Here is a 9101-nt window from a genome sequence, read left to right on the forward strand (position 1 = left end):
GTGAGAAAGATTTAGGATTAATGAGAAGTGGGAATCTTAAATCAATTAACATTGTGTATTTGCTCGAAACAAGGATAACAGGTACTTGGGTTCATACAAATGAGTGTTAGCTACAAGACTAGAAAGGTTATCCTAAAACTATATCTTGCGCTTGTGAGACCTCACTTGGATTACGCAGTTCAATTCTGGTCACCGTATTACAGAATGGATATAGAATCCCTAGAAAGAATTCAGAGGAGAATAACAACACTAATCCCAGGCATTAGGAACCTTGAGTATAGAGACAGGTTAAAGCATCTTAATTTGCACTCCCTCGAGACACGTAGAGTGAGGGGCGATGTGATAGAGGTGTATAAATGGAAGTCAGGGCTAAACAAAGGTGATATAACAAAGGTACTCAAACTATCCAACCAGGAGCGAACTCGTAACAATGATTTTAAATTAGACATATTTAGATTTAGGCGCGAGATAGGTAAACATTGGTTTGGAAATAGAGTAGTGGATGAGTGGAACAAGTTACCAAAACTCATCATTAACTCAAACACGCTGGGTAGCTTCAAACATAGGTTGGACGGATATATGAGCCCAGTATGAGCCAATAGCCCCACTGCAGTTTCCTCCATTCTTATGTTCTCATGTTAAAAGGTACTTATCTTCATTTTTATCGACCTTTTTTGGTATATCCTTCCATATCCTTCCGTTCTTTTCTTATAATAAAATACATATACAGAACATCCCGTACCTTGGTCAATAGTGGCGTCCTCCTGTGATTGGTTAAGAGATGCACTGTACAGAAATCCTCGACCAATCAAGATACGTCCTTTAATATTGACGTGGTGTTTGTTCATCTAGAAAAAGAAAAGAAATTGATATTTATAAAATTTGACTTAAATAAAACAGATATTGTGTGTGTGTGTGTGTGTGTGTGTGTGATTTTATTTCTATAATTTGTCATTTGTATTAATTAATAAACCTTCCTGTGTTCATTAATCACTTCTGACATGAAAGGAGTGAAAAAAACTGGAACCACAAAAAATATACCATTACAGTACTCTTGTTTTTGTGTTTACTGGTGACAAATTTCATATTAGCGACAATACAGCGTGAGTAATGACCCCCACCACGTCATTACACGCCAACATAGATTATGATAAAGTACTACTAACTCTGTAAATGTCTAATAACTCCCCCCCTCTCACCCCATCCCCCCACACCACCCCCCACACCCACATTACAAAAATATTAATACTTAGACAATAGATATTATCAATCAAGTGATTGACAGATTTGTAAACAAATAGGGCACAGCAGTAGGTGTTAAAATCCTTAAATTTTAACATTTTCAATTTAGCAAATTGTTCGTAAGTGTGATCAGTTTTTAAGTAGGCCATTGTCTACACAACTTTCTTCTGTGTTTCTTCTGTGTTTTTGTGGAGCCGGAGGTCCCCCATAGTGTGTGACAGTGTATTTAGTGTTGGTAAACAATATCATAATAAATTTATTTTATTAATGCAAGAGTGAGTGACTGGCGAGTGTGATACAGGATACTGCACTGTTTATTGACTTTACTGTGAATGGCTTGTATGTGGTTTTTCCAGTTTGTTTATCATCAACAATAACTCCAAAGAATCTAGTATCTTGTTCACGTTTGAGGACTGTATTACCAAGGTACAGGGAGTCCAGATCTGGGGGTAGGTTTTTCCTTCTGTGAAAGATTGTGCAGTGTTTTTATTTTTTTTTCGAGGATTAAGGTTAGTTTATTACCTATTACCCAGGTCCTGACTTTAGTCAATTCACTGTTCGTAGTTCTCATCGAGAAATGTAGATCTGAGTGACTGGCATAGAGATTACTACCGTCTGCAAATAATTTGTATTTTACGAGTGTGCTGGAGAGGACTATATTATTTATGTGCAACAAGAACAATACAGGACCGAGAATGGAGCCTTGGGGGACGCCATACAAGATTGGTTAGGAGTCAGATTGATGATTATTGTAGCAGACATACTGCTTCCTGTTAGACAGATATGAGGTAAACCAATTGTGGGATAAGCCCCTAACGCTGTAATGTTCAAGCATTGACAGGAGGATGGTATGGTCGACAGTATCAAAGGATGTAGAAAGGTACAGGGAGAGTGGGGGAGAAGGGGGGGAGAGGGTGAGGAGAGGGAGAGGGTGGGGGAGGGGGGAGGGAGAGGGTGGGGAGGGAGGGGGGGAGAGGGAGAGGTGGGGAGAGGGGAGAGGGTGGGGAAAGGAGAGGGTGGGGGGGGGGAGGGAGAGGGAGAGGGGGGAGAGGGTGGGGAGAGGGGAGAGGAGGGGAGAGGTGGGGAGAGAGAGGGTGGGGGGAGAGGGTGGGGAGAGGGAGAGGTGGGGAGAGGGAGAGGGTGGGGGAGGGGAGAGGGAGAGGGTGGGGGGGGAGAGGGAGAGAGATGGAGGAGAGAATAAAGGGGAAATGGTAAGAGTGAGGTGGATGAGCGGGAAAAGGGTATGAAAGGGAGGGAGGAGACGAGGGGAAAGGGGATGGGCATGAGGAGGGTGGAGGAGAGGTGGAATAGGAGAGAAAGGGAAGGGTGGAGGAATAAACCAAAGGGAGAGGGTGGACCAAGGAAGTTGCGAAAAAACAAGAATCCGGAATCATTTCTTGAGTAACGCGACTGTGTATTATAAACCCGAGAGCAGACAGCCGCCCCTTTCTCCACTCTAGTCATGTCTCCTCCCTCCACCCCTCCAACTCATTACCCCTCCTTCAACACACCACATCTCCCCCACCTTCCCCAACACACGACTTATCCCCCACCCTCCCCCACCAAAACCACCCCTCCCCAACACATCACCCCCTCCCCACCTCCCTCTATACGCCTGCTTGTTCAGTTAGAGCGCCTTACTTACTCTCGTCCTCCGGTGGGAATCTCCTGATATCTCTCAACCTTCCGTCCCGCTGCGAGGGAAATCCCGTCTTCCTTTAGCAAAAATATTCAGTCAGAGCCAAACGCCATCGGGAAAACAGATTTTAGGAGGGGGGGTAAATCTGCTCTTTTACAGATTCAATACGGATTTCCTAGTTGGTGGGAATCCTTTAGTTTAATTGATATGTATAGTTGTCGTCAATATTCCCTGAACACTTGGTACTATCCGGTATCAACTCATTAAAAAAAAAAAAAATCTGTACACAAAATTATAACAAATGTCCAGGTAATTTTGTCCATAACTGTACATTATAAGTAGGATTTCGTATACCATAAAAATCCTTCACTAATTATACACTTAAGTAGGATTTGTACGTATTTAAAAAAAATCCTCTATTGATATAAACACAATATACAAATCCTACGCAGTATAAGTATAGGATTTATCATACTATTGAATAAATCGCTTCACTAGGATTTGTCAACAGAGTGAAGAAGTGAACAGGAGAGGTTGAATGACATTATTCATTAGTTATTTGTGAATAATTCCTCTATATTAAGATACAGTACAAGAGAATGTTATTAGTGGGAGTAGCAGGAGACAGACAGACAGAGAGACAGACAGACAGACAGACAGACAGAGACAGACAGACAGAACCAGACAGACAGACAGACAGACAGACAGACAGACAGACAGACAGAGACAGACAGACAGACAGACAGACACAGACACAGACACAGACAGAGATTAAGATTAGAAAAAATCGAAAAGAAATATAATAGAAAATTAGATAAAAAATGCGGAGAGAGAGAGAGAGAGAGAGAGAGAGAGAGAGAGAGAGAGAGAGAGAGAGAGAGAGAGAGAGAGAGAGAGAGAGAGAGAGCAGGATGACCCGACCTATTGTCAGCTCTTGGAACCTTAACTACAGGCTCGTGTTTCCGATGGCCAAGTTCATCCGGGAGACGCAAAAATTGGGTTTTCTCAACTCCTTGTTAATGTGCTTGGAGCGGCGCGCCAGTGACTATAGATGGAGGGGAAGGGGAGGGGGGGAAGGGGGGGAGGGAAGGGAGGGGGGGAAGGGGAGGAGGGAAGGAGGGAGAAGGAGGAGAAGGGAGGGAGGGAAGGGGAGGAGGGAAGGGAGGGAAAGGGGGAGGGAGGGAAATGGAGGGAGGGAGGAATGGATGGAAGAATGGAAGGAAGGAAGGAAGGAGTGACGGGGAGAAAGGGGGAAAGGAAAACAAAGAAGAATGCATGAAGAAAGAGAGGAAAGGAAGAATAGGTGAAGGGGGAAAGGGAGAAGAGGAGAATGCGTGAAGGAAGGGTGAATAGAGGGGTAGAGATAGGGTGGAAAGGGGGAGAAAAAGAAAGGGGGTGATGTAGGAGAGGAGGGTGATACAGGAGGGGGAGGAGGTGCGGGAGGGGGGGGGGCGAGGGAGGGGGAGGAGGCGAAGGAGGAGATGCAGAGGTAGAGGAACAGTAAGAGGATATTTACCTTACCTAACCTAACCTAACCTAACCTAACCTAACCTAACCTAACCTTACCTCACCTCACCCCTCCACCTTAACGTACACTGTGTTTATTATTATTATTTCTGCATTACAACAACCATTGGCTGTAGTCTTGGCTGGCGACCACGAGTTTCTGATTTTAATATGACAAAGTGGTAAAGACGATCGAACCCCCGATATTTGAGAGTTAAATGTGTTCCCTGCAGCCACCCACACCGTCCCAGTCAGGTGAGGACAGGCACAAGTGACGGCAATGTGACAGGTGTACCGTCCATTGGACTTTATACAGGTAAAGTCAAGGAGTGCAAACTAGACAGACAGGCAGACAGAGACATACATTTACCTTAATATTGGTTTACATTATCATCCAAACTTGACAAAGATCCTCTCTCTCTCTCTCTCTCTCCACCGTGTATCACCCTCCGTGTTCCTCCTTCCCTACATATCATATTCTCTCTGCCTGCCTCACGCTTTATCCCATCCCTACTTTCCCATTTGTCTCTCTCTGCATATTACCTCTCCCTTTCCTTCCATCTTTCACCTCTAATTGTCACTATCTACAAAATTGCTCCCTCTATATTGCTCTCCCTCATTACTCCCTTTTCCAGGCTCTCTCTCTCCCCCCTCACCAGCCTCTCCCTCCTCCCCCTTCTCACCCCCAAACTCTCCCTCACTCACCTCCATCTTCTCCCTCACCCTACGTATAATTTATCTTCCATCTCTACAAATCCCCTACTCTCCCCCACCCCCTCACTTGTCCCTCCCTACAAAATATTGTCTCCATCCTCACCCTCACCACCTCACCCCCTCCTCCCCCTCCTACGCGTGGTTCCTCCCTACATATATTCACTCGGTTAATTTGCATATTCATTCCGGCCACACGTCCTGAGACCCGACGGAACATCTGTCAAGTTTTCGATTGGAACTCTCTCTCTCTCTCTCTCTCTCTCTCTCTCTCTCTCTCTCTCTCTGAAGCGCCCGATTCCAAAAGATTCTTACTTAGACACGAGAAGGAATTGAACCGACTCACTTTATTGACAAACAGTAGAGATATCAAAGTAACATGGCGTCGAATGTTACCCGAGACCTTAGACTGGGCTTAGAGTGACTGGATAATTACAGTCTCTCATCCTCAACAGTTAAAGAGACAGTACAGTTTGAGAGTTTGGAACTTCGACATAAGACAGTGAGTACTTCTTCCCTTCCCTCACCTCCCAGTGGTCCAATTAGTGTCTAAATAACCTCCACCACCCCCCCCCCCTTTTCTCTCATCTTGGCTTGTGATTGGCCAATTAGAAAGATAAACCACCAATAAAGTGCTGTATATTGGTTAAACCTTGGCTTCTACAGACGATACAGTCATATTATCCAATCACAAAACCTTACTTCATATTGGTGGGCGGGGCAGAGTGTGTGACGTACTTTTAATACCTCATACTTAATAAGAAACTCTACGATGGAACTTAGGACTTGACTCGTTCATACTTCAAGGAAAAAAAAGGCCATTTACAGCTACTTTTACTCTTTGGGTGACCATTATCTTGCTTCGGATTCGCAAAAAAGTGCATGGGGGCCATTTAAAGTCCTCCAGTCAAGTCCATCGAGTCAACTTGGTCTTCAGCACAGTAGAAGTTCCTCAATTTGTACCTGACACAATGTTCACTTGCTGCCATTATCAATCTGACTGTAATTTTCCCCTTAAACATCATCATCCCCCCCAAAAAATAAATTCTACTTTGAACATTTAATTTATTCAGATTTTAATAATAATAAAAAAAAAAACCATTCCGACCAATTTCACCTCAGTCACAACATTGGCCACTACCTAAGAAACTCCACCTGAACAACATTGTAACATAAATACCATACGTTTACACCCCAGAAAAAGTCCATTTACAACTACGTACACTTCTTTTCACCATCCTCCCCTCTCCCACACTTCCCCTCCCCACCCCTACCACCTCCCCCACCCCCTCCCCCCCCGAAAAACTCTAATAGGGCCACTTGCAGCTTAATTAACATTCTTGTCGCGTAGTTCCCAACAAAGTCCATTTAAGCAACTTGCACTTTAATCAACACTTGGGCTTAAACCCCAGGCCCAGCCCACCTCCTGCTCCTGCTGCTGCTGCCACAAACTCCTCCAGAAATCCCTTAGCGTCTTGTGGCCTCCGTCCCTCCCCCTCCCTCCTCCCTCCTCCCTCCGTCACCTCTTTGGGTTCTCTCTCTCCCACGTTCTTCATGCTCCTCCCTCTCTCCCTCACACCCTTCACGTTCCTCCCTCCCTCTCTCCCTCACACCCTTCACGTTCCTCCCTCCCTCTCTCCCTCACACCCTCGTTCACCCCTCTTCAGGTTCCTCCCTCTTTCCTCCTCTTCAAACCCTCCCCTCCGCTCTGTTCCTCATCTCACGTCTTCTCCTCTTCCCCTCCTCTCCATTCTCCCATTCCTTCTCATTCTCACTCTCATTTTCATTCTCCCTCTACCTATCCCTTCCCTTTCCTCTCCCCCTCCCCCCAACCCTCCTTGCTCCCATCTCCTTCTCCCCTTCCTCCCACCCGTTACCCTTCATCCTCCCTCTCCCTCCCGTCTCTCTCTATTTACCTCTCTCTTCCCTCCTCCTCCACCCTCCCCTACTTAGCCAGCTCAAGACAGTCACAATCTGTCTCTCTTTCAGCTCTGTCAGACCCCCTCCCTCCCCCCCCCTCCTCATCCTCCCTCCTCCTCCCTCCCCATCCATCCCTCTCTTTCATTCTTCCTCAATCTCTCTCTTTCACTACCCCTCCATCCCTCTTCCTCCCTCCCCCTCCATCCCTCTCCCCTTTCTCTTCTTGATAACGATTCAGCCAGGATGTTTGATGGAGCTGAGAGAGAGAGAGAGAGAGAGAGAGAGAGAGAGAGAGTAAATTGTTAGGGTTTATCTTTGAAGTGAGAAAAATAAGTCGATTGATTCTTAAAGAGATAAAAATAAACAACTCGAAACAATAATACGGACATAGGACTGACTGACGTGTATGTACAGCCGACTACACTTTTACCTGGTACAGTGGCTGGTGTGTTTTGTGAGATGTGACAACTCTTTGTTTGTTTACATTGTATTAAAACTCCCAGAATGGCTCTAAGGAACCTCACAATAGTAGCCAGACTAAGGATGTTAGATAAGGATTCCTACAGAGTTGCCACATCTAATAAAATACACTAGTCACTGTACCAGGTAAAAGTGCAGCCGACTGTACCATCTCGAAGGTTATCGATGAAAGAGCTACTGTCTAAAACCAACAAAATACACCACAAAAAATAGCTATCATTTATTGGCATTAAAACTAACGATTACACTAAGGGATGACGTCACCAGGTATCTCATCGGCAAATATTACCTTTTCGACAAGAATGCTTATTGGTTATCTCAGACCATGACGTCATTATAACCTTTCCGAAAAGAAAGCTTATTGGCTATCTCAAAACGTAACGTCACTATTACATCTCCGTCAAGAACGCTTACTGGTTATCTCCGAGATGTGACGTCACTGGCGGGCACTGATTGGCCAAGCGATCATATCATTACCAGCGGCCGCCATCACCAATATCACACAGGCCCGTAATCTTCTTAATTAATCGCCTCCATTGTTCACTTACCGCACAGAGACGCTTCACAATTTCCTTAACACGTATATAAGTTCTCGTCTCTCTCCCTCTCTCTCTCTTCCCCCTTTCTTACCATCTGATAACTCTTCTCGTTGCTATGTACTTGTTTATCACGTTCCTTATCCATTTCCACCTCCTCCTCCTCCTCCTCCTTCTTCTTCTCACTATCAACCCATCGTAATTTTCTTCCGTTATCATCTCGTTCTTTAACTCCTTCTTTTATCAGTCGTTATTTTTCCCATCTACTTTTTCTGGTTGTTATCGATGTTGATGTTTTCTCTTTCGTCTCATATTTAGTTTTTGAATTTTCGTAAAATTTTTCTTTCTCGACCTCTTCATCCTCCTCCTCCTCCTCCTCCTCCTGTTCCTCTTCCCCACGCCCTTTCTCCTCCCCCTTCTCTATCGTTCTTCCATCTTCCTCCTCCTCCCTTTTAATCATTCTCCTCTCTCCGATCTTCCTCCCTCATTATCATTCTCCTCTTTCCCGCCTTTCTCTTCCCCTCCTCTTCTTCCTCTCCTTCTTCTTATCTTTTCCATTAGTTCCTTTCTTTAAAAATTGAGATAAGGACCAGAGTGTAATTTGGGGATGGCCTATTTATACTGATAAGAGAGAGAGAGAGAGAGAGAGAGAGAGAGAGAGAGAGAGAGAGAGAGAGAGAGAGACATGTCGTTGCTTATGCATGCAAAGTGGCGAGTGATTGAGCCTCTATTCACTTATCTTACGCATTATTTATCGAAAGAGGGGTAGAGGGGAGAGAGAAAGGAGGAGAGAGTGGAGAGAGAAAGAGGGGAGGGAGGGAGAAAGAAGGAGAGAGGAAGACAGAGAGGGGGGAAAGAGTGGGATAAAGAGGGGAGAAAGGGGGAGAGAAAAGGAGGAGAGAAAACATGAAAGGGGGGAACAGAGGAAGGCAATAAAAAGAGAGGGAAGGAGTGAGACGAGGAATGAGAGAGAGGAGGATAGGAATAAGAGAAAGGAGGATAGGAATGAGAGAGAGGAGGATAGGAATGGGATAGAGGAGGATAGGAATGAGAGAGAGGAGGTAGGA

This window comes from Homarus americanus, unplaced genomic scaffold (genome assembly GCF_018991925.1).
Source record: "Homarus americanus isolate GMGI-L3 unplaced genomic scaffold, GMGI_Hamer_2.0 scaffold58957, whole genome shotgun sequence".
Taxonomy (NCBI): Eukaryota; Metazoa; Arthropoda; class Malacostraca; order Decapoda; family Nephropidae; genus Homarus; species Homarus americanus.